Raw genomic sequence first — 25466 nt, 5'->3', positions numbered from 1 at the left:
CCTCACAAGTAGTGGGGACAACCAATTTAATAGGCCAAGCCCTCAGTGTTGGGGCTCACCCTTATAAAACTTATTCTTGCAAAGGAGAAGCTAAGCCTACTTATGCCTGTCACTCCCAGAGAACCTCTTTTGCTGCTCAGATATGGTGTCTCTTTCTAAGTCAATGTAGCAGGTGACCTCACTGCCCTCCCTGCTATGACATGACTCCCAGAGGTGTAAATCTCCCTGGCAACATGAGACAGGACACTGGGACTGACCCAGGAGCCAGCACCATGCGAGTGAAAAAGCGTTCTTGACCAAAAGGGGTAAGAAAGAAATGAAATAACATAAAGTTTCAACATCTGAGAAATTTTAAACAGAGTCAGGAGGTTATTTTTATGTACTATATAGATATTCCCTTTTAATTTATGGTGTATTGGAGTGGCTCAAGAGAACTATCTGAAACTGTTGAACTGTGTTCCAGTAGCCTTGATTCCTGAAGGAAATTATTTAGCCATACAGCTTTTACAATGAGAGGGAGGGACAAGGGGTATGGGATGTAGGAGTTTTTCTTTGTGGTTCCTCTTTGGAATGATACAAATGTTCTAAAAATGATCATGGTAATGAATAACAACTTTGTGATGATAAAAAAAAAAAACTCAATGTGGTGATGAACTATGTGATGATATTATAAGCTTTCAATTGTATACTTTGGATGGATTGTATACTGTGTGAGTAATGTCAATAATGTTGCATCAAAAAAAAAAATTTAGGGTGGGCCACAGTGGCTCAGCAGGTAGAGTTCTCGCCTGCTGTGCTGGAAATCCGGGTTCAATTCCCAGTGCCTGCCCATGCAAAAGAAAAAAAAAATTCTATTGATTCTAGGTCAAGCATTTAACTGTCAATTAAAAACCACCCAGGATCTTCTTTTCTCTTTTACACAGAAGCCAACCATGCTGGAATGGTGGCCTCTCTGTCAAATGGCCCTGGAGTGCCTACGATGAGCAGAGCTGCTGCCACCACCATGCGTTTGCCCAGTGGGAGACCTGTATTCTGAGCTAGAGGCAAACATCCCTATTTGTTTTCTTTTTTACAACACTGGGATTTGGGGATTGTCTGTTACTGTCTTCATTAGGTGGCTTTGAATGCTAAATGAAGTAATGTCTGTTAAGCTGACTTTAAGTGCTAAATAAAGGGCTTAAAAATGAAAAGAACAAGCATTTCTTCTAAACACGTACAAACTGTTGTACTGTGATTTTTTCTTCACACCAAATGGTGAAGGAATGGAACTAAAATACAAGACAATGAATATTTTCTCCTTTCCTTCTTTCCAGGTTCCAATAAAGAGTTAATATTGGGATTTGGGAACCCATAAAAATTTAACCTCAAAGAAACCACCTCTCTCTCCACAGATTCAAACTAGAGAATTTCTCTGCAATGTTTTAAATAAGCTACTTCGCTACTTTGGTGTGAAGCATGACTACGTACCTGAAATTCATTCTGAGGCACTTACGTGGTTTGGGTCATACCATATTTTTCTTCTGAATAGCTAACTAACATTAAAAGTAAAACAGAATGTTATCAGTCAACGTAATTTGGATATTCAGCGTCTTTATAAAAATAACACTAACATGTTGGAGCTGTGTGCTTGTGTCCTGCTTCAAGCAGTCGGCACAGCCACCTCCCACTTCCAGTCTGCAAACTATGATGACAACCAGTCTCAATCCAGCTGGATTGACCCAGCTTTAAAATGGGAATCCCAGCATCCCAGGGACCTCCTCAGTCCAGGCAAACCAGGACAGTTGGCTGCCCTAACACAGAGACAGCCTTCAAGCATCAGGATAAGCAAGACACATCTTCCTGGAGGTCAAAGATAAAAGGGAGGGCTATTACATCATGTAAAGCAGTTTTACATTAAAACAGACAAAGACGTAATAAAAATTCTATGTAAACTCTGAATGAACTTTTCAGATAAAATCCAAACTGTCCAAGTAATGCTGAGCTTTTTGTCCTGTTTTTATAGGGGGACATTAGAGAAAAGGTGGATAAGCAATGGACTGCAGAAGAAAAGCTACTGACAGAAACACCTAGGGTGCAGGGTTTATTTCCTCCCTTATTTGCAGCATGAGCTTAGACCAATTAGTAACCTCTCCAGGCATCAATCAGGATTCCTGTATTAAAATGCACTCCCCACAAGAAGGTAGGGAATTTCTTTTGTTCATTATTGTATCCCTGACACCCAAAACTATGCCTGGTGTAGGCTTATTACATAGTGCTTGACTAAATGAGTGCGTGAATGCCTAAGATAGGGATAATACTATTATCCATGTTAGGATCACTGAAACTATCAAAGAGATCATATATGTGAAAGTGCTTTGCATATTAACAAGGGCTTTAATGAAAAATATTTTCTATTATTTATAGAAATCTCTTAATATCCTTATTTTCTCCCATTCGGTATGGATATCACATTGGGTGTAAATCTGCTGTATTAAATTGGGAAAAATCTTTGAGGTGAAGTAATATATATATATTTAGATATTGCCACATATATTTGGGAATATTCTCTTAAATATATTCCATTGACAGAAATGCAAGGTATATATTCAGCAATACTAAACAAAGCTTAAGTCAAAATATGTTGAAAACATATGCATGATAAAGAGGAAAAAGTGGCAGTTTTGGCAGCCTTGTAGTCTATGAGAGAAGGAGGCATCAGAGAAGAACTTGAGAGGAATGTGTACGAAGGGAAGGTCAGGTCGGAAGCTGAGATTATCTGGGGAAGGTTTTATGTGAGAATAAAACAGAATGCTTTGAAGAGTTCAGGGTGGGGAGTGAAGGGGAAAGGGGACGGGCAAACCCTAAAGCATCTTGAGTCCAATGCCATGTCATTTTTCCACCTGGTGGGGTTATGACAGCCAAAAAGCAAATGTCCATGGGGCCAGTGTTATCTACACTTTCCCTCTTGTTTGACCCTTAAGGAAGGAACCCCAACCAAGGCTATCCTCCTGGCGCTCGCAGGAGGTGGCACAGGCAGCTGGGGACAGACAGGAAGCAGCATCCTGTCTGAGACAGGCTCCTGTTTCCTGGCCCAGACAGAAAGAGGAGAGGACAAGGGGCAAACAGTTTACTTTTTCCAAATGCCCTAAAATTGCATTTAGGATGGTGGCTCAAAATGCGAAACTCAATCTAACAGGTAAAAGCAAACAAACCCTACAGATAAGCGTGTGTACACACTGCTATCCACCCCCCCCAAAAACAAACAAACAGCAACAACAATAAAACAGTGGTGAAAGAAATACCTGAGACTGAAATTTTAACCAATTGGAAAAGTATTCGAAAATATTTGTGGTTGCTACTTTTAGAGACAACACCAGGATCCTGTGTAGGTTCAACCTAAGGTTTAAAAAGAAGTCCTTTGTTAGAAGGGTCATTGTCCAAATATCCCTAAAGAGTGGGAGAAAGCTCAAAGGAAAAGGAGAAGTTGTATCAAAGAAGATAGGATTTAACAAATGAGTATGACCACTGAATCATTATATTGATTTCTTCTTAGTCTCCAGTGTTTTAGAGCTGCTAGAAGAAAACACCTGATATGGTGGAACTGAAACCCATACCATACTTTGAAATTTGCTCTAAAACTACTTGTTAAAATATACTACGGAATTTATCACTTTTGTGTACATATGTTATATTTCAAAATTTAAAGAAGATATTTATGACAATCTCTAGAAAGCCCAACCGAGTGTAGATGCAGTAAACACCTCAATGGAAACTAAAAACCTTACCTTGATTGTGAGATTATGAAAGCTCATGTTTAATGCATTAATAAGTGAATTCCTGGCAGGGACAAAATCTTAGCATACTATGTGCTAATAAAATATTTTAACACAAGTTCTATCCTTCAAATACTTCAATACCAAAAGTCTAAAATACCCATCTCACTTTCTCAGCAGGTGGAGAATCTCCAATGTATCATATCCTTATTCATTTCTCTTCCCTGTCCACACTGCTCTTCCTGCCAACTACGTATGAAGAGAAACATACAATTAATATCTGGATCAATAAATATGCCTTATTTATTGTGTCCAAAAAGGCAAGTGGTTGACAGGGATACAAAAACATTCTTTATCTACCTAAGGCTATATTTTACGAGATTGTATGAAAAGGCTTCCTTCTGCCCAATGCATTTTGTTGTTATCACAAAAAGCAGAAAGCTTCCCGGAAGAAAAATGGTCTTCTGAATCACGAACCTTTGAAAGGCCTCTGACAAAATATGGTGCCTTTGTGAAAATTCTGATGTTTTATTTTTTTTTTAGTCTTTTTTTTTTTAAGGAAGAAACAAGGAAATATAAATAAATACAACACACTTTCCCCCTTTCACTCAAGGATTTTGCCATCCCAGTAACCTAGTGCTATGCACATAAAGAACACTGGACCTGCAAATGAATTAATAAATGTGCTGGTTTGAAAGAATTACATACCTTAGAGAAGCCATGTTTTAATCCTGACCCATCCTGTGATGCCAGTGGTTTCTTTTAATCCCTATTCAGAACTGCAGGTTAGAAATTTGATTAGATTATCTCCATGGAAATGTGGCTCTCCCAATTGTGGGTATTAACCTTTGATTAGAGGGAGATGTGACTCCACCTATTCCACATGGGTCTTGATTTGTTTACTGGAATCCTTTAAAAGAGGAAGTATTTTGAAAAAGCGCCAGAGCCACAACAGCCCATGCAGCCAGAGACCTTTAGAGATGAAGGAGGAAAACACCCCCAGAGGGGCTTCATGAAACAAGAAGCCTGAAGAGAAAGCTAGCAGATGTCACCATGTTCACCATGTGCCCTTCCAGTTGAGTGAGAAACCTGGAATGTTATCGGCATTCTTGAGTGAAGGCCTTAATTTAGACATTTTTACAGACTCGCTTTAATTGGGACATTTTCAAGGCCTTAGAAATGTAAACTTGCAACTTAATAAATTCTCCCTTTTAAAAGCAATTCTGTTTCTGATATATCACATTCTGGCAGCTAGCAAACTAGAACAATGAATAAGTGAGCAAATGAGCCAATAGTATCAATTACCATCATTTCCAAGTTATTCAAATAACAGACTATCAGATAAATAAAAGGGATTCCAAAGGCCAGGCCTAGAAGAATTATCCTTTCTGCAAAGTGGGTAAACTCCTATATTCACAGAGAAGCTCAAAACTACCTTTGCAAACAACACTGGCATAAATTCTGTTGGGAGGAATCTGCATAAACAGTCTTACCAGAGGGTGCTTATGCAGTGAGTTTAGCAAATGAGGTGCTCACCTAAAAATAAAGCCAGTCTCTGCCAACTATTTAGTTGGGTTGCCAAGCTGCCTGGCTCGTGTGGTCCAGCCACAACCCACAGTCACCCTACACCTCCCAGGATGTCAAGCCATGACAGATGGTACTACTGAACAGGGAAATGCCTATCAAATGTTCACAAGGAAAGGGAGGGGTGTGGCACCTCAGAGATGAGAACAGCATCCTTTCATCAGCAACTGTGGACTCAAATACCTTCAGAGGCCAGAAGGTAACACAAATAAATACAATATCAGTTGGTTACTGTACAAGAGGGGATGGTAGAGACTGCAGCTGAAGAGAGTATGCTAGACCAGAAGGCTAAAATCAAATATCTAAAACCCTGGGCTAATTAAACCATAGTTGTCTAAAATTTGACCCTTGGGATATGAATTTACAACCTCTAAAATGGAAATATAAATCTGAGGTTGTGACAAACAATATTAATTCTCCCCTCTTCTTTGTTGATAGAACTCTGATTTCATAAAGAATCAGCACCCAACTAAAAGTCTGAATCTCCTAGACTCCCTTGCAGTGAGAGGATGACAATGAGTATCACTAGAAGTCACAGGGTGGGATTTCCAGAAGAGTTCCTTAAAAGACAGACACCGATGCTCCTTTCATCCAGGATATGGACAGATGAGTAAAAAAGTAAGGATAAAAAATAAGTAAATAATAGGGGGGAATAGAGGGTAAAAACATGGGTAGACTGAAATACTACGGGCCAATGAGAGGGAGGGGGAAGGAGTGTGGGATGTATGAGTTTTTTCTTTTTTCTTTTTCTGGAGTGATGCAAATATTCTAAAAATGATCATGGTGATGAATACACAACTGTGCGATGACATTGTGAGCCACTGATTGTATACTACATATGGGCTGTACGTGTGTGAAGATTTCTCAATAAAATTATTAAAAAAAAAAAAAAAAAGAGGACAGACAGCTATCATTTGCCCTTATATCTCCCTTCTTCTCCTTTTCCCTGCCTTGAATTTAATCCAGGGGCACTATCTTTTCTGGTAGCCATTAGCTACATGTGTTTTTTGAGCACTTGAAATAAGGGTATTGTGAATGAGAGACTGAATTTTTTATTGTATTTCATTTTAATTAATTTAAGTACACTTAAATGTAAATAGTCACTTGTGGTTAATGGCTCTCATATTGAATAGTACAGGTTTAGGTGGGGTATCCCAGGTTGGAGAGAAGAGAAAGAAAAAGCAAGTATACATGTCTTACCTGAAGGCTTTCCCAAATACTCATAAATTTTTAGTCCAATGAAATATCTTTCATGTTTTCCTGTTCCATTTCTACCTTCCCCAACATAACCTCCTAGGTGGCAGAAGTTAAAAATGAATGGCAGATATTGACAAACACTCAAGCTCCTGTTCAATAAAGTATGTACCAAAGCACTGAGTCGATGAATTCAGCTGCCTTATCCAATTTAGTCCAAACTACATGCTGCCTGATGCTGTTTCCTTCCCACACATCTCTAAACACAGAAAATGACAAGGTCACCTTGGTGTCAAGTGACAGAGATGCTACAATACAGTAGAAAACAAGAACTCTGAGACCCACCAGGCTTTCCTCCTCTCCATTCTGATATACTTCAGATGAACAAGTGAGGATACCAAATGCTATACCTCAATGTCAACAGCACTTTCTAAAAGTTTGCAAGGAAAACTTGAATTTGAGAGTGGAGTCCATTTACTTAGAGGTTAATTTGTCTCCTCTATATAGATGCCTAGAATAGATATGCTGAGAGCTCATGGTCTCAATTCCCTCTACAAAGCAGGAATGGTTTCTCCACCCCAGCCAGCAGCACAAAGGAACAGTACCTTGCCCTTTGCATGGGAGCCTCTGTGCGTGCTCCAGTTCATGGGGAACTGAAGGGGAACTCCAATGGCCCGTGGTGCCAGACTTCCTTTTCTCTCAACCCAGTGATGTATTAAAAATGGTTAACCAAAAACTAAGGAAGCACATGAAAACCAGTATCACCCTTTTCCCTTGACAGCCCAAACAGAGGTAATGGGGCATAAGGGGACTCATGCATAGGCTCCACCTGGCAGAAAGACAGCCCTTATTTCTCAATCAGAGCTGGCCTTTACTCACAGGGTCAGTGGCTAGACACACAGTCAGCAGCATTCAGAACAGGAAAGACAACAGGCCTGTGTAACATTTAAATGTTCTAAATTTCATGAACCATCAAAAACCAATATGCTGCCAAGTAATCTATGATTTTGGATACGTTCTATTTTTCACATTTTAACAACTTAAAAATTGATGAAATTTAGTAATTATCACTCTGTGGTTGTTTGCAAATCAACACACTTCCATAGCTATTCTCTAATTTACACCTCTTAATCCTCACATAACTATGACAATAGCAGATATTACAGTCCCCAGACCACAGATGAGAAAAGAGCAGAGGGGCCTGCCTAGGACACACAGTTCAAAACCAAGGCACAGGCTGGCCTAGTAGAGAAATTTACCTTATCATATTTGGGGGAGGTAAGCAGTAAGGCTGGGATTTCTTGTTCTTTCATCCAGTATGTCCATCAAGGAAAGCAATAAAAAGGCATAAACCAGGATTTCACTGCCTTTGGTGAAATCCTGAAAACAGCTAGGCACAAAGAATCTAGTTAGATGGTACTGACGTCTGCCACCCAGAGAGATTAAACAGTTACAGGCAGGTCCTGCTTTGGGTTTTTTGTTTTGTTTTGTTTTTTTTCAGGGAGACATGCTGAAAACATCCCTCAGGCATTCAAAAGGAGATGGGCAGAAGATAAGCTGTGAAACCCAGAGGTACCAGGCTCTTCAAGAACATCAATCAGTTTCATTCCTCAACCCCATCAGGACAGCACCTCTTTCCAGCAGGAAGAAATTAAAATAGTCATTGCCCAGACATCCATGAAGAGTGAGAGAATGATCAAATGACAGGGAGGAAGTGTAACTGAGAAAATAGAATTTAACAAATGATTATGGCAGCCGACTCATCATGGATATTTCTTTAAAGTTCCTAGTATATTAGAATAGCTAGAAGGAAATACCTGAAATCGTTGAACTGTAATCCAGCAGTCCTGACCTTTGATAGTGATTGTATAACTACACAGCTTTCATCCTGTGAACATGTGATTGTAAAAATCTTGTGACTGACACTCCCTTCAGCCAGTGTATGGGTAGATGAGTAATAAAATAAAGACAAATAATAATAATAATAGTAACAAGAATAACAATAATGGGGGGGTGAGGGGCATGTTTTGTTTTAGTTTTTATTTTCTATTTTTATTTATTTTCGTTCTAAAATTGATTGTAGTGATGAATGCACAATTAAATAATGGTACTGTGAGCACTGACTGTACACTTTGGATGGATTATACGGTGTGTGAATACATCTCAAAATTGCATAAAAAATGAAAAAAAGGAGGTAAGTAGAGAAAGACAGACCAGAAACAAACTGATCTAGGTACACAATATTTGGGTGATTAGTAGAGATGTATAAATATAGTGTTTTCAACAGTTTTAATTCTAAAATCATGGTAAGTATAGCATTTTAATAATGACAAGCATAAATGCGATCATTACCATCAAACAAAAATTCATGACAAATGGAAGGCTCCAAATGACTTTAGAAAGAACTCATTCCTTAATATTGACATAAAAGGAAGTGATGTTATAATCTATAAAACTAAATAATGTGATTAGGTAAAAGTGTCATGCCTCACATCAACGATACAAGCCAGTTGTTATGCAGACAATATATCAATGGGTCTCTGTGGCTTTCAACTAATTTTTCACCTTGTGGATATGTGACTCTGCTTGGCTGGGTAATGGTATTAATAAATTTCAAAAACTGAGAACCAAGATTTTCAAAGTTCTAAAAAGAGATATCTAAATCAGTGCCTTCTTCATAGCAGAAATTAAAAACCTATTAACATCTAACTTTGTCTCCCCCTTTATCACTTCATAGGATATAATTGTGAATATGTCTTTCTTTTAGGAAGAGGAAAGAGAGGGGGCATAGCCTTGTGACCTTAAACTGTTGCTTTTTTAAAACAACCAAGGAATCAGTCTTACCATCTCTGTAAGAAACCACTATCTGTAATGATATGGAGTGAAACAATTCTGCAATCTTCAAGAATTATTTAATGCAAATATATATGCTCTAATGGCATATAAATTAAAGGACTAAAATATCAAAACCTATTTTTTTTACTTATTATTTAGAGCTAATTCATCTTCATTTGTGAATGAGTTGACACAAAACTGTTCTGCATGCACCATAAATACAAACACCAAATGATGGCACCCTCAGGTTGGAAAGGAGTTTCTGAGCTGACAGTTTGCAACTTTCCATATGAAGTAACAACTGCTTATTCTGAGAATCAAAGTTCTCCATGACCAGACAGTTTCCAACCCTACAGCTTTATCTTCTGCTCCTCTGTGGTCCTTTAAAATGTACCACAACATTTCTGGCCATTGGGAAGGCTCTTTGCTCCCTTCTCACTTGCTGCACCATGAGTTATCATCAGCAGTTAATGGTTTTCCTACTGTTCAACTAGATTGTGAGCTTTCTGAGGACAGGAGCTGAGATCTTTCAACTTCAAGTCTTCAGCACTTTGCAAAGTCACAGCACATAGTTCATGCACACACCAGTTTGTTGGGTACAGATATATCCTCAAATGTATTTGAAGATATAAAAGCTCCAAGCATTATTGTACCAAATGAGTTAAGTAAACTATAAGATTTTGCAAACTTTAAAGAACCTTATGGAGACATTATGGCTCTATGTGCTCTTGGGTTCTTTCAAAATGAGGCACACGTAGAGTTAGACTAACATATAATTTCTACATACTTGCAAACCTCCATGGGCCAGTGAGTAAAATGTTCTTCAGTGACAAGAACAACTGGAGCATTTACACTTACAGAGTAAGAAATTCTTACTATTCGAGGGACAGGATGAGAAAAAGGGATCAATTACAGGTTGAATGCCTGCTACATGCCAGCTAAAGTGCTTTAAATACATGATTTTCTTTTATTCTACTATCAGAATTGTAGACTTACATATTGATAAAGTCATCTTTACTGATGAAGACACTGAGGTTCAAAGTGGATCAGGGATAATTTGTCAGAATTCACAGATCTGGTTTGCTGTGAGTGCCAATGCATATGGTTCCACAGCCCATATGCTTCCACTCTCTCCAAGCTAACTCTAAAGAGGGAGAAATCCTTGGAGAAGGCTGCAGGGATCTCTGGGTATGTTGCTAACAGGAGCTATGGGGACTTGCCATGGTGATGGCATCCTCAACTAAATTCCATGGGGAAGGTCCCTCTAGGATTGCACTGTAAGCCTGCCCTCCCTACAGTAACTCGTATCATTAAATAGGATCCTTAGGGGAAAAAAGCAGGATGTGTGGTAGGCTTACAGTGAGTAATTTTCCCTCTTCTTCCCTTTCTGCCAGCTCCTTAGAGAAAGGTGACCGTCCTTCTTGAATTTAAAACTGCTTTTGACTTTCAGATATATTATTTGAGCCATTTCAAAGTGTCTTAGTTTTCTATGGCTGCCATAACAAAATACCACATATTGAATGGCTTAAAGCAACAGAAATGTATTGTCTCACAGTTCTGAAGGCTGGAAGTCTAAAATGGTGTCAGTGGTTTATCCACAATCCACGGCATTCTTTGGTTTGTGGTATGACTCAATCTCTGCTTCTATCACATTTCTCTTCTCTGTCTGTCAGTGTCCAAATTTCCTGTCCTTATAATGACACCAGTCACATTGGGTTAGGGTCTATCGTAGTCCAGTTTGTCCACATCTTTTATTTTTCATTTGAGAAATTTCCATAAACATACAGTCCATATATGGAATACAATCAGTGGCTCATAATACGTTTACATAGTTGTGTATTCATCACCATGATCATTTTTAGAATGTTTCTATCACTCCAGCAAAGAAAAGTAAAAAAAATAAATAACTCATATATACCATACCCCGTGTCCCTCCCTCTCATTGACCACTACTACTATCTCAATCTACCCAATCTTTTACCCTTTATACACCCCTATTATTTATTATTTATCCATATTTTTTTACTCATCTGTCCATACCCGAGATAAAAGGAGCATCAGACACAAGGTTTTCACAATCACACAGTCACATTGTAATAGCTATATCTTTATACAGTCATCTTCAAGAATCAAGGCTACAGGAACATAGTTCAGCAGTTTCAAGTTTTTCCCTCCACCACTCCAATATACCACAAACTAAAAAAGGATATCTATATAATGCATAAGAATAACCTCCAGGATAAGTTCTTAACTCTGTTTGAAATCTCTTAACAAGTGAAACTTTTCTTTGCCTCATTTCTTTCTTCCCCCTTTTGGTCAAGAAGGTTTTCTCAATCCTATGATGCCAGGTCCCAGCTCATCCCAAGAGTCCTGTTCCATGTTGCCAGGGAGATTTACACCCCTGGGAGTCATGCCCCATATAGGAGGGGAGGGCAGTGAGTTCACCTGCCGAGCTGGCTTAGATATTGAGACCACATCTGAGCAACAAAAGAGGTCCTCAGGGGGTGACTCTAAGGCATAATTATAAGTAGGCTAAGCTTCTCCTTCACAGGAATAAGTTTCGTAAGGGCAGACCCCAAGATCAAGGGCTCAGCTTATTGAATTGGTTGTCCCCTGGCCTCCTCTTAACTGATAACATTTTCAAAGACACTATTTCTAAATAGGTTCACATTCATGAGACCAGGGGTCAGGACCTGAACTTATCTTTTGGAGAACACAAGTCAATCCATAACACAAAATAACAAACAATAATCATTATTTTCTTTCAATCACTTCTAAAATGATGTCCAGTGGATAAGGAGTATAAAGCACAAAGCAAATTACACCCTGAGACCCTGGGCCATGGTCTCAAGTTTAAGAGTGGCAGAAAGCAAAGTCTCCTCACACTACTTTTCAGCTGGGGGAAGGCAGGCAATCTGGCTCCTCAGTCTTTACATTTTATAAGTTTTCTTGAATGAGCTGTATTCTTTAACACAATGCAGAAAACTGGGGGCTTAACAGGCCATCATGAGGATTTTGTTTGCTTGTTTTTATTGAGTTTGCAGTAGTTAGACCAAGTATGCGCTATCTGACCACTGCCCACCAGTTCTGACTGTCTCAGCCAGGCCAGTGTCACTCTTATGTCACCTCTCTAACCCCTGAAAACTTTGCTTTTGCATCTCCAGCTTTATATATACAGGCAGAAAATAGCAAAACACTTCGTCCTTACAAAAATTATTCCACTCCCCACTCCCTACAACACTAAGCCCTCTCGTGTATTTAACCTCTGAAACTGGAGAATGTTAATATTCTGGTAGAGGAAATGGACTCAGGAACAGATTATTATAAATAAAGAGCAAATGAACAGAGAAGAGGGGCATGCACCTCTCCCAAGGAAGTTAAAGGCGATTAGGAGAGGAAAGGGGAGGCAGAGGTGAAGGAGAGGGGAGGGGAAGGAGAGGGGAGAGGCATTCTGAGCCGAAGACCTTCTTAACGATGAAGAGCTATGACTGAATGGCTGAATCACAGGCTATGTGCCTCCACTGTCGGATCTAAAATGTGATTCTAACTTTCCTTTGCCAACAAATTCGAAGCACAAGGCAGTCCATGACATAAATCAGGCCAGGCATGTGAAATAGCAGATCTCATACAAAAAAGTCACACAGAACATGTCCTGTCCCTCTAATTGGTACTACCAGGCTCCCAAGTGTGACATTTTGTTCATTTTCAATTCCTCTCTTTTCCTTATGTCTAATGAGACACTGTCCACCACATCTCAGACACGTTTCTTTTATCCTTCTCCTTTCTGCATTTTTTGAGAGATATTTTGCTATAGCAAGAGGTAGCGAGCAGCGGTGCAAAGTTCAGGTGCTGGACCAAGACCTAAGTCTGAATCTGGTTCTTCCATTTCCCAGCATGGTACCTCCTAGGCTCATTTTTCCCTCTGTAAAATTAGGAAACAGCAGTACTATCTTAAAGGGCTGACACTTATGAAGTGCTTAACAGCTCCTGGCACGGAGTGAGTACTTAATAAATGTACTAAATAATATGACACACACATATCTGTGCAGTAGTGAAATCAATAAGCACACATATATGACCTATGCATAATATAAAAAATATAAGACATATTGAAAAATAAGTAGAGAAAGAGTAGTCGCGGTAGAAAGGGACTGTTGGGACTTGCTGTCTTTATTTTTTCCCTCTATTTCCTATATTTTTTAATAAAAATGTTGCATCTTTTTTTTAAGGGAAGGAACAAGAAAAATATACTCTAAAGGGAAGATAAACCCTAGGCTGGGCTTTAGAAGAAGAGCCCGTGGAGTCTAAGAACACAACAAGAGACCTTGACAACCCTTCCACAATCCTCCCCCCCAAAAAGACCAAGTAATTACAGAATGACCTGGGTGAGTCTGGCTCTGGAATAAAATAACTAAAGATATGCAGGGTTTTGGTGATGTGTGTATAGAGCCAAAGTACTACTTCCACCATAGGCACTGCCCACTAAAACCTTCCTGCCACTCCCAATCCCTCCCTTTCCCCAAAGGGTCTAATCGTGAAGAGCATTTACTGCTTCCTAAGGTTAATTGTTTTCTAACACTGGAGTGCTGCAAGGTTTGCCAGTTAAACCAGAAAAACAACCTAACTACTCAGGGAAAGTGAAGGCAGAGGTAGCCAGGCTGTCAACACAGACAAGATGGCCAAACATTAGGGAACAGTCGGCAATGGGGATTATGGCCAACCAGCACCTGTGCATCAACAGCTGCCAGCTGTCAGGAGGCAGGAGGGCAGCCCAGCAGTGTCTTTTCCATCTTCAGATATTTTTAAAGAGAAACTGAAAGTCCAGGCATCATGGGAAACCTCCCAGTTTTTTAAGTGTTCATTACTATATGAGGGTGCCCCTGGATGAGTCACTTAGCCTTTCTCTTCTTTAGTTTCCACATCTATAAATTGGGAATAACAATATCTATGTACAGGGTTGTTGAGAGGGTTTAAAATGCATTAATCCATAAAAGGGGCTTAGAAAGTTACCCGACCCACAGGAAAAGCTCAGTGCCCATCATCCTCATCCAACTAACACGACCACCCCTCACCCCCAGGCCTTCCAACCTGAAGACTAGAAGTTCCCTGAGGACAGGGACTGAGACTCAGCTCCCTTTGTATTCCCAACACCTGGCACGCTGCTGGTAGCAGTGTTTTCTGGTTACAAGACTTTCTAAAGAGCTTCACCCACTCAGGCTCCTTGTGGCCTCAAAGGGAGTGAGTTGGCTATCCAGCAAGCATACCGCGTTGTAAAGCAGGATCCCAAAGACCTCTGCCATTTATTTGTGTTTTCTATATTCCTCTGTATGAGGCAGATTTGGAATAGTCATGTCTGGAGAGGATGGGAGCAGATGGCTGTCCCAGAAGTGACAACTTGCAACTGCAGATCTATGAGGAATGCACCAGCCACTCCTCCCTGCCCTGTCATTTGCTTACACGTCTGCCTGCTGAGAGAAATCCCCGTGAGTTCTTTTGGTCCATATGCTATTCCGGAAAGTTGGCCCTGTGTTGGAAGAAGGAAGTAAGAAGCGCCAGCGCCTCCCAACCACAAGCCTCTCACCCAACCCAGGCCCAGTACCAGATGCCTTTGAGAGACTAATTGTGTCCAGTCACTTTGCCAGCAAGCCCTCTCTTGGGGCAAAACCTTAAATGATTCTGCAGACCAAGGATGGTTGCTGTATAGGGAATCCCCAACATGTATCAGACTCCAGATAATGTACATTTACTGCATCAATCCTGTCACTACGCCTTTGAGCTAAGTACTAACACTCAGATTTTACAGAGGAAGAAAGCAAATCTTAGAGCAGTGAAGGAGCACACAACTGTGGAATAGAAAGTGCTCTGATTCAAAGGAAGGCCTGTGGGACCCTGAAGACAGGGACTGAGACGACTTCACCACTCAGAGGCTCTGAGCTGCAAGGGGAACACCTGAGTCTCTCTCTGACACATGGCCCTGCATATAACCTGTGCTCAGCACACATCTCTGGAGGAATGACTACTGATAGTCAGCCCATTCTTCTCTGGATGTTCTAGATGTCTATTGGCACAACTCCCTTTACCACCTAATTATCTCACCTTCAAAAAACTATGAGCAAAAAAAAAAAAACAAAAAAACAAAAAAACACGAGCAATTAGGAGCAAGGGTGAACTCTTTCACCGTCCTGCATTATCTAGCTTAACAAAGACTTGTTTGGTGAGTTCTTAAACCCTTTCAGCTAGATTATAGGGCAGAGTAGACTTTTCTAATATTCTGCACAATTTACTGAATACTCTGCTCTATGAAGCCCACCCTGACCATTCCAGTGAATACTATAACCAGCTAACACCCTGGGTATTTTCAATGCCCTGATCTTGCTCTGCTTCTTCTTTGATTCACAGCCTTTATCATCTTCTAATATACATTATAATTTGCTAATTTATTATGTTTATAGTTTGTTATCTAGTCTAGCCTCCTTGCACACCCCATTAGAATGTACACTACTGAAGGGCAAGGCTCTTTGTTTATTAACTTATGTATTCCAAGTGCTTATAACACACTTGACACACAGTAGGTGCTCATTAAATATTTCTAATGGAACTGAAGATCCTCATGGTTTGCAGACACCTCTGTGCCTCATGGTTTATTGTCTGCAATTAAATGGTTCTAGAGCCACCTACTCCATTGGCTGTCATGAGAATAAGACTAAGCCGGCAGGAGAAACATGTGAAGTACATGATATAATGCCTGGCACAGAATACGTGTTTAGTATGCCTTCCCTGTCCTTCAACCCAGAAAATGAAATCTGCATTGCATTCTGTACCTGGCATCATGCCTTGAACCATTGATTGCCACCTTTGTAATGGATGAAGTTGGTTCTGAAGCTGGGAAAGTCATTCTTCATTAAGTGCAATTCCTCTTAGAAAGAGCTATTTATTCTACTAAGGATGCTGAGCATTTATTTTTACTGTGGACAGGAGCCAATAATGTTGACAAATACCTGTAATGATTGGTAAACAAACATGGGAAAGGTAGGGATTGTACTTAATTTAGTACACTGCTAAGCACTAGGATACATCTTTTTTTAATCCCTAGGACCCAAGGTCAATTCAACATTGGTGTAACAGGCCTGGGCCACCAATGACCCTTCCTTCAGTTTCATGTTAAGCAAATGAGAAGAACTGTCCAAATAGTAGGGAAAAACTTTCTGGCACATTCTGATCTCACCCCTACAGGACGTTCATTTCCTCTCCCAGGGGACAAGGGCAATATCTTATGCATTTTGATTGTACCCTAGCACAATAATTGGACCAAGACAGGAACTAACTGAAATGAGAAAGGGAGGGGGAAGGAGGAAAGGAAAAAAAGACAAAGGGACAGAGAGCAAAATAGGACTATGCATAGTATGATTATATCAATTTAGTTTTTTAAAAAAAAAGATTAAGGAAGACATGGTCCTTATGCTTTTATATGTTTCTAAAAGTGTGAAAAGATTATTCATCCAACTAATAACATCTGATATCTCAGGGTGCAAATGGGACTGAACTGAGATTGGAGGGAGGAAAGGAGAATGTGTTAGTTTTTCTTCAGGCACTTCTATAATGTTTGACTTGCTCCAATACTGGATATGCGTAGAGTGGGTTTGCTTATCAGCATGACTGCAGCAGAGTCAGAAAGCTGAGAGGACAATACTGAGAGAACAGAACTTGGGAACTGCTGGGGGGAAAGAGGAGAAAAATTACTGTGGAATTCCTAGTACTTCCTGGAGCCAGGAGGTAGTGTGAGGCCAGTACAGCTGGACACATGTCAGGTGGAGAGAGGAGGAGAGAAAGGAACAAAGAAAGCATTTTTATCTAGGACCAGACCCAAGGATAAGCATTCAGAAAGAGCAGGCTGGATGACTTAAGGCAAAAAGATGTGTAATATACAGCATCATCACGATGCAAAGTTCTGTATTCATAGACTGTTGGGAAAGGAACTCAAAACCTTGCTCTGGAGATGAGGTTAAATATTTCAGAAACAGGTCTGCCAACTTTCCTTTCTCTTTCCCCACAAACAATCATTGTCCCATCTTGGATGACTGCATGTATTTTATCCTGTTCTGTACAGCTAGTTCTCCTGTTCTTTGTGTCTATAAATAAGAACATTCTCTTTCACATCTGTCTGCCTCTCATAGTCTCCTGCAATCACTGCCTATTAGAAAGCCTGGGGTATGAGTTTTCGCTCTGCTAACTTACCAGTTGTGGGACCTGGGGCGTGCTCTCCAAGTTCTCTGATCTTTTACTTCCTAACTGGAAAATAACTGTATGTAGCTCATAAAGGTTATGAATACTAAACTAGATGCTTACATTAGCACAGTGGCTTGTACATGTTAGCTGATACTTTTAGGGAATACTTCATATTCAGCTTACAGTCATCCTGGGATAGGAGGGCTAGTTTCAACCCCATTTTATAAGTGAGGTATCTCAGAGGTGAAGTGAGTTTCCCAAAGCTAAATAGCTGGTAAACAGCAGAGGTAGAATTTGAATACAGGTTGAAAGCTTGTACTACCAAATGCATAATTACACTACCTCCGACTTTTTCCATGTTCTTCCCTATCTTTCATTAATTCACATTACCCCACAGTCTGCCATCTTAAATTTCTCTTCCACTTTTCCTGTCTCTAAGCTAGATATATCTGAGGCCACAAACACATAGTATGAGCCACAGAGCTCTGAGAGAGCCATAAAAAGGAGAAGAGAATTAAAACTTAGAACTCATGTAATTTCTAAAGCAAAAATATATTGCTGTAATGCCCAACTCTTCCATTCTTATAATAATACACAAAAGAAACAACTGTTAATGTCCACAAAAAAATATGGATAAGAATGAACAGAACTATTTTGCTGTTAATAGCTCCACAATGCAAACTACCCAGATACCCATGAATAGAAGGATAGATAAATACAGTATGGTATGTTTTAATAGACTATTACACAAGCAATAAAAAATGAACTATTTACACCGAACAAAATGGATGTATCTCACAGACATTATACTGAACAAATTAAGTCAGCATAAAAGAGTACATAATACAGATATCATTTATTTGAAATACAAAAGCAACGTATGGCAAAAGAAACCAGAGCAGCAGCGACCTCTTGGGGAAAGGAATACCAAGCAGGGAAGGGTCCAAAGGAGTCTTCAGGGAGCCTTGCAGTGTTTCAAATCCTGTTTGGGTGATAGCTACATAAGTGGATACGTAGATAAAAAGCCACAAAGCTTATTTAAGATGCGTATACTTTATGTGCTTTATGTATTGTAAATGTCAATAAAAAACAACAAACAGAACTTAAATGCCAGAACCCACTTCACTGCAGAGGAATGCAGGGTTCTGGGGCAGCGGGCAAGATGGTGGGCTATGGCGCTGTCCACAAGCAAAGTGCTGACTGATATCTTGGCTGAAGCACAAGACAACCCTGTGTGTGGGAATGGGGAGGAGGGTAGATCAGGACACAACCAATGGAGTCCCAGCCAAGTGCATCTGCTGCTCTCAGCATGTTCTGGCCCTACAGCAAACTCTAAGGCCAGCAGAGGTCTGCAACAAAAGCTGAAGTACAGCTTGTCCACAGCTGGGCTGTTTGTGTTTATTTTACATGCTGTTCTTCTAGTAACATATTCAATTTCTACTGCATATTTTCTGGCAATTTTTATTTTTTTATATTGGTACATTATGACACTTTGATACTCTATTGTCTCCTTACCTAATCTTGAATGTATCCCTCCAGGATGTCTATTTCTTCCAGGCTCAAAGGTTTCAGACAAAGGGGATTGTTGGAACAGATCCACTTTATGCTCAGCCATATATCATGTTACCCACACTTTAGGGGAGAGAAAGATACATGTGCTGATACTGGGCAGTGATAGTGTGACAATACATCTGCAGGTTTGATTTTTGATAAGGGTGTCAAGACAATTCAATAGGAAAAGAACAGTCTTTTAGACAGATGGTGCTAGGATTACTAGATATTCACATTCACGCAAAAGAATGAAGTTGGATCCCTTCCTCACACCATACACATACACATGCAAAAATAACCCCTCAAAATGGGCTACAAACCCATTTACATAAGAGCTCCTATACTTATATAGGAGCTAAAACTATAAAACTCTTAGAAGAACATATAGGAATACATTTTTGCCACCTTGGGTTAGACAAAGCCTTTTTATATATGAACCAAAAGTGCAAGCAGCAGAAGAAAAAACAGGTTAGGTTTCAACAAAATTTAAAATTTTAGTGCTACAAGCAATGCTAATAAGAAAGTGAAAAGACAACCTACATAATGGGAAAAACTACTTGCAAATCATAAAAATAAAAGACTTGTTTCCATAATATATAAAAAGTACTTTTAATAATAAAAAGAGAACACAATTTAAAAATGATCAAAGCATCTGAATAGATGTTTTCCAAAGAAAATACACAAATGGCCAATAAGCACATGAAAAGATGTGCTTATTAAGATGCTCAACATCATTAGCCCTCAGAGAAATGCAAATCAAAACCACAACAACATACCACCACTTCACACACCTTACAATGCCTATAATAATTTCAAAAAGACAGATAACAGGTTTTGACAAGGATGTAGAGAAAACGGATCTCTCACACATTGCTGGTGGGAATGTTAAATCATGCAGTTGCTTTGAAAGACAGTCTGGCAGTTCCTCAAAAAGTTAAATGTAAAGTTTCCATATGATCCAGCAACTACATTCCTAGGAATATACCCAAGAGATATGAAGACATATGTCTACACATTATCATAACAGCAAAAAAATGAAAACAATCCAAATTGTTTAACTGATGAATGGGTATATAAAACATGATGCATCCATATAACAGAGTATTTTTCAGTCATTGAAAGGACTGAAGTACTGACACATGTTACAACATGGATGAAACTTGAAAACACCAAGTTAAGGAAGACACTCACAAGAGACCTTCTATTGTATGACTGCATTAATTAAAATGCCTAGAATAGGCAAATCTATAGAAACAGAAAGTAGATTAATGGGGCTGGGGGATGCAGAATGGAAGGTGATTCCTCATGTGTATGGGGTGTCATTTTGTGATGAAAAAAATGTTCCAGAATTGACTGGGGTGATGGTTGCACAACTCTATGAATACACTAAAGACTAGTAAACTGTAAACTTTAAATTAGTAAATAATATGTTATTTGAATTATATTTTGATAAAACATTTTTTTTAATTAGGAAAAGGGAGAACTATCTGAGACTTTTTTTTTCTTTAATCCTGAAGGCTACCAAGGTTGCCTGAAGAAGTAGAAAGAACACATGACTATGAATAAAATTAGAGATACAGGGACCTAGTTCTGGCTCTATCTCTCTTTACTGACTAGACACATGACCTTGGTAAAGGCATGTATCTCTTTTAAGCCTCACTCAAAAATGAAGGATTAGAATAGATTGTATCTCACTTTTCTTCTCGCTCTGACACCTCTTGATTCTTAAAGGTGCATTACAGATTAGCCACCAGAGTATGAAATAGTAAGGAAAAGGAGGATGATGACGAACAACCATAATACCACTAGCACTGAGTGAGCTCTTATTACATGCCAGCAAGACTACACATGGGTTAGTCCACTGTTCTGGCTTGTTAAAGCTGTCAGAATCCAAGCTACCAGAAATGGGATGGCTTTTAAAAAGGGAATTTATTAAGTTATAAGTTTACAAGTTTAAGGCTATAAAAGTTCAAACTAAGGCATCCAGGAAAAGATACCTTGACTTCCCGAAAGGCTGATGGGTCGAGAACACCTCTATCAGCTGGGAGGGCATATGGCTGGCATTTGCTGGGGTCTTTGGCTTCAAATAGCTTCCCTGGGGGCATTTTCCTTCTGCATCTCCAAATGTCTGGGTTTATGTTGACCCTGGATGCTCTGTTGGCTCTGAACTTTTTCCAAAATGGTTCGCTCTTAAAAGATACCCATAAATGACCCATCGTGAATGGGTGGAGACATCTCCATGGAAACCACCAAAGCAAAAATCTCACCCTACAATACTGAATGAGGATTAAAGAACACAGCTTTTCTGGGGTACACAACAGTTTCGAACCCATTAAATTCTCACGCTAACTCCTTGAGATAGACAGTATAACTCTATAGCACAGATGAGGCTGAGAGGGATAAGGAAAAATAATTTCCTTTCGAGGACATTATTAAGGGCAATTCCAGGACCACAGCTATAATAAGAGCAGAAAACATGAGGAGGGACTGCACGAATTTTTTTAAACAATAAAACTGAAGGATACCACAATTGGTTTGGCTGTGCCTAGAGGAATTTTTCAGGTTTGCTGAAGAACTTAGGGAAGAACAATAAATGGTAGCAACAACAACAAAAAAAATGACAATTATTAAGATCATTTTAAAAGCGCAATATGATTTTAGTATGTTATGTGGCTTGGCCATGGATATTTACAACAACAAAAAAAAGGACATCAAGAACATATGAGAAGAAATGTATTGGTTTTAGGGTATTTGAGAAAACTAAATCCTCAACTTTCCTACTAACAAGTCAATAGATAACACTTAAAATTCAAACTGCAAGAAATAGAGAGTGAATACCTAGAAAAAACAGCTTACAGAATTAAAGGTGCTACCTCCTGAGGAGCTGCATTGATGGATGGGGAGGAGGGCACTGGAGATTGCTATGTTTTGTAACAAATCTTTCTTAAAATTATCGACATGTACTTTTCTGGTTTTGAACAGAAATTAAATTAAAACAAAACAAAAACCTTATCCAAATATAAGCTGGGACTATAATGCAGGTCTGAATGCAAAATTCATGCCATGATGAACACACTCTGGGACCTCACCAACAGGACATTTGTTTATTTGGGATTTATATAAAATGCTCCTGGAGCTGTCTTAGAAAGCATCTTCACAAAATTAAGAATTTGTTTGCATAATCACTGATAAGTCAATTCATTCCACAGAGGAGATGACATGCTTCAAGGTACAACTCTCTCCTCTACCACGCAACTGGAGTTAACACTGGCTACTAAGTCAAGGCCATAAATGTTGGGAGACTCCTTATAAGTACAAGCAGCTCTCAAATGCCTGGAGATATTTTGATGTGTTTTTCCCCACTTCCACCCATGGGAACAGGGTCCCCAGAGAGGACCTCAGCTTAAATTCAGCTGCAGAGAACAGGCTGTCTCCTTGGAGAAAGTGTCTTAGTTCTCGGATGCAGAATCAATAAGGTGAAGAAAAGGTGGAGAAAATATTTTCCCACCAAAACAATAACCAGGATTTTAAGTTAACTAATATTCAAAAACTTTCTGATCATCAGAAAAGAACATCTCCTCTAAGAATAGTTGAACACCCATAACAAAACAGGAACATGGGACATCACACAACTACTCTGGCTTTTGATAAAAACCTCACTTCAGGGTATTCAGGCTTCAAGTCAGAAGTTTGCATGTACGAAGGCAGGGCCATTCTTTATTTGCCCAAATAAAGAAAAAAAGGAATTATCATTCTCTCCACTGCTTAAATAACTAATAATTATCCCACAAGATTAGAAGGAAGATATAAAAGACAAAGCACACCAGAGACAAAATGGATGGGTTTCCCACCATGATAGCATATTACTTTTCTGATAGTTTAAATATTGCATTTTGCTACAATGCTGTCAGCCTGTATACAAACAGCCCAAAGCTCTGCTCCTGATCACCTCCAAAGAACAGCTCCTTGGATTGATTTAATGCCCAGGTTAGACCAAAAGCTGCCTCCAATTCATCACTGAAAAAGATAGGGGGTGGGGGAGGAGATGGAAGTGAGGACTGTTTTTTGCACTGGAAGGTTTCCTTCTCTGCGTCCTCCCCTCATTCACCTAGTCCCATCTCCTTTCACCTTTCCCAGTTGCCTGCTCACAGTAGGCAAGGGCTCCAACTGCAAATTGCAGTCATCAAAGTCAACACAGGCCTCACTCCATGCCATCAATCTACTTTTAGAATAAAAATAAAACTCCTCAGTAAACAAAAGTATCCCCACCAGGCAGGCCCACAGCCTAATTGGAGGTAAGTCAGCATATCAATGCACAGGAGACTTTGGCTGAAACACTCCTCGAACATTTCTCAACTTGTTGATGCAAAGCCAGAATTTAATGTGGAGGCTAAGAGCAAACAGAAGAAACTTAAATTTACTGGGGCTCCCAGGCAATGACAGCTAGGCAACCCCTACTGACACAAGAGAAACAATCATTTCAAGTTTACCCTAAAGGAAAAAGAAAAACAGGCCCACCTACATCAGCAGAAGAGAGAATTTGAAAGGGGAATAAAAGCTCACTGCAGACAGAAATCAGGGCTACTTCCTTAAGGAAAGAAGCAGGTCTCTGACATTTCATGCCTACTTTGTGTTAATGATACGCTTTAAATAAAGGACCTTACAGTGTATTAAGTGACATCATACCCAAAGCTTCACATATTATAACAGTGCTGAACAATGAGAAAGCCGTGTCCCAATCCCAGCTCCCCTATAAACTCGCTGTATGTCCCCAGGCAAAGTTCTTAACTTTCTTGTTCTCAGAATCATCTGTAAATGGAGAATGATGATTTCTAAAACTATAGGGGTAATATAAGAGTTGAAGTAAATAGTTGAGGTAAAACTCCCGGTGCACAGATAAATCAGATATCAAGCTCAGAAAGGATGAGAAATCTATCTAAAGTCACACAGCCAACAAGTGGCAGAATTGAGTGTGATGAACTCCAAAGCTCACACTCTTTATTACTACCACTCCTCTCCCTTATACTTCCCTCATTATCACTAACAGATACATGACATCAGCACACACTGAGCACTTGGTAAGTGAAGACGTTTTGAAGAAAGTCTCCATGTAGTAACAATAATAGTGGTAGTAGTAGTTTGTGTCGCAGTAATAACAGTAGTTACCGACCCTTACGTGTGCCAACGTGGGCTAGGTGTGTACAACTCATTCCCGTCAGGAGAGACTCCATGCTTCACAGCACAGCTGAAACATCGGGACTTGGAAGTGGTGGACAGGGAAGGAAAACTGAGTGTTGGCAGAAGAGTTACGAAGAGGATATATTGCTGAATTGTCCTCAAACAAGTATCATTATGACAGATGGGATGAGAGGATAAGCATATCAAAAGCTTGCATCATAAGAGGAGATGGAGGATGGCTGACAACTGCAGATCACAGGGAGATGTCGCATTTTAAACCGTCAGAGCAGCTAAAACAGGGAAGACATGGCCTTATTTTTTATGCACCTCAAAAAAAATAAATAAACAGCTAAGTCACTGCAAAACTGGAAGAAATAGCTGAAATCTCCTAAATTAAAGAAAAGATTAATATAATCCTATCAGCCTGGGATATATCTCTACAATCCCTCATCACTTTCATCCTTTTCCATCCAGTTTCATGGGAAATGAAAGGCCCCTGAGCATCAGGCCTCTTCTACACCCTCATCTCTACAAGGGCAGGGACCAGGTCTTGTTCGTTGCTATGCTGCCAGTATCTAGTCCCTAGTGCACAGCAGAGATAGACAATATATTGGTGCTTCATGCATAAATGACATATCAAAATCTCTTAACAGACATATACTAAGCTCTCATCAAATAAATGGTAACATCACTAAGAAAACCTTAAATACAATGTCAGCACTCACAAAATATTTGATGAATACACAAAGAAAAAGGATGCGCAAGTTGAACACTTGTCACTAACCATTTCACAAGCAGGTCCCTGCTATCATAAATGAAGACTTAATTTAACTACAAACAGGAACACACAGACATGTCCAATAATTAATTGCATGTATACTGAACATTTTCTTCCCAGAGAAGATGGAAACCACAGAACACAAAAAGCGATCAACCAGACAACACTAATTTTTTGCCATACGAGGGAGGTTATCATTATTGATTCTTTTCTAACAACCAGAAAGCAAACTCCTTGAGGACAGAAATCAAAGAAGACTGCTACCTCCACTTGGCCAGACAGAGAGAGAGAGAGAGACAGGTGAACTCTGAGGATGAGATACAGATTTCAAAGTTTATTGCAAACTTCTTTTGAAGGGAGGAATAATG

General features: G+C 39.5%; 1 protein-coding gene and 1 long non-coding RNA gene across 11 annotated transcripts in view; one reads left to right on the top strand and one right to left on the bottom strand.

Moving 5' to 3' along the window:
* Positions 1-25466, bottom strand: part of MAGI1 (membrane associated guanylate kinase, WW and PDZ domain containing 1) — a 708398-nt gene that overhangs the window by 508825 nt on the left and 174107 nt on the right. The window lies entirely within an intron of this gene.
* Positions 230-13755, top strand: LOC143656958 (uncharacterized). Of its 4 annotated transcripts, none has more exons than XR_013162650.1 (4): positions 230-305; positions 2003-2179; positions 5775-5954; positions 13595-13755. It is a non-coding gene; the product is annotated as an uncharacterized LOC143656958 (long non-coding RNA). The 4 variants fall into 4 exon arrangements; XR_013162649.1 differs by lacking the exon at positions 13595-13755 and adding an exon at positions 9298-9443; XR_013162648.1 differs by lacking the exon at positions 13595-13755 and adding an exon at positions 8032-8535.

This window comes from Tamandua tetradactyla, chromosome 15 (genome assembly GCF_023851605.1).
Source record: "Tamandua tetradactyla isolate mTamTet1 chromosome 15, mTamTet1.pri, whole genome shotgun sequence".
Classification (NCBI taxonomy): Eukaryota; Metazoa; Chordata; class Mammalia; order Pilosa; family Myrmecophagidae; genus Tamandua; species Tamandua tetradactyla.
This window is presented reverse-complemented; position numbering and strand designations above follow the sequence as displayed.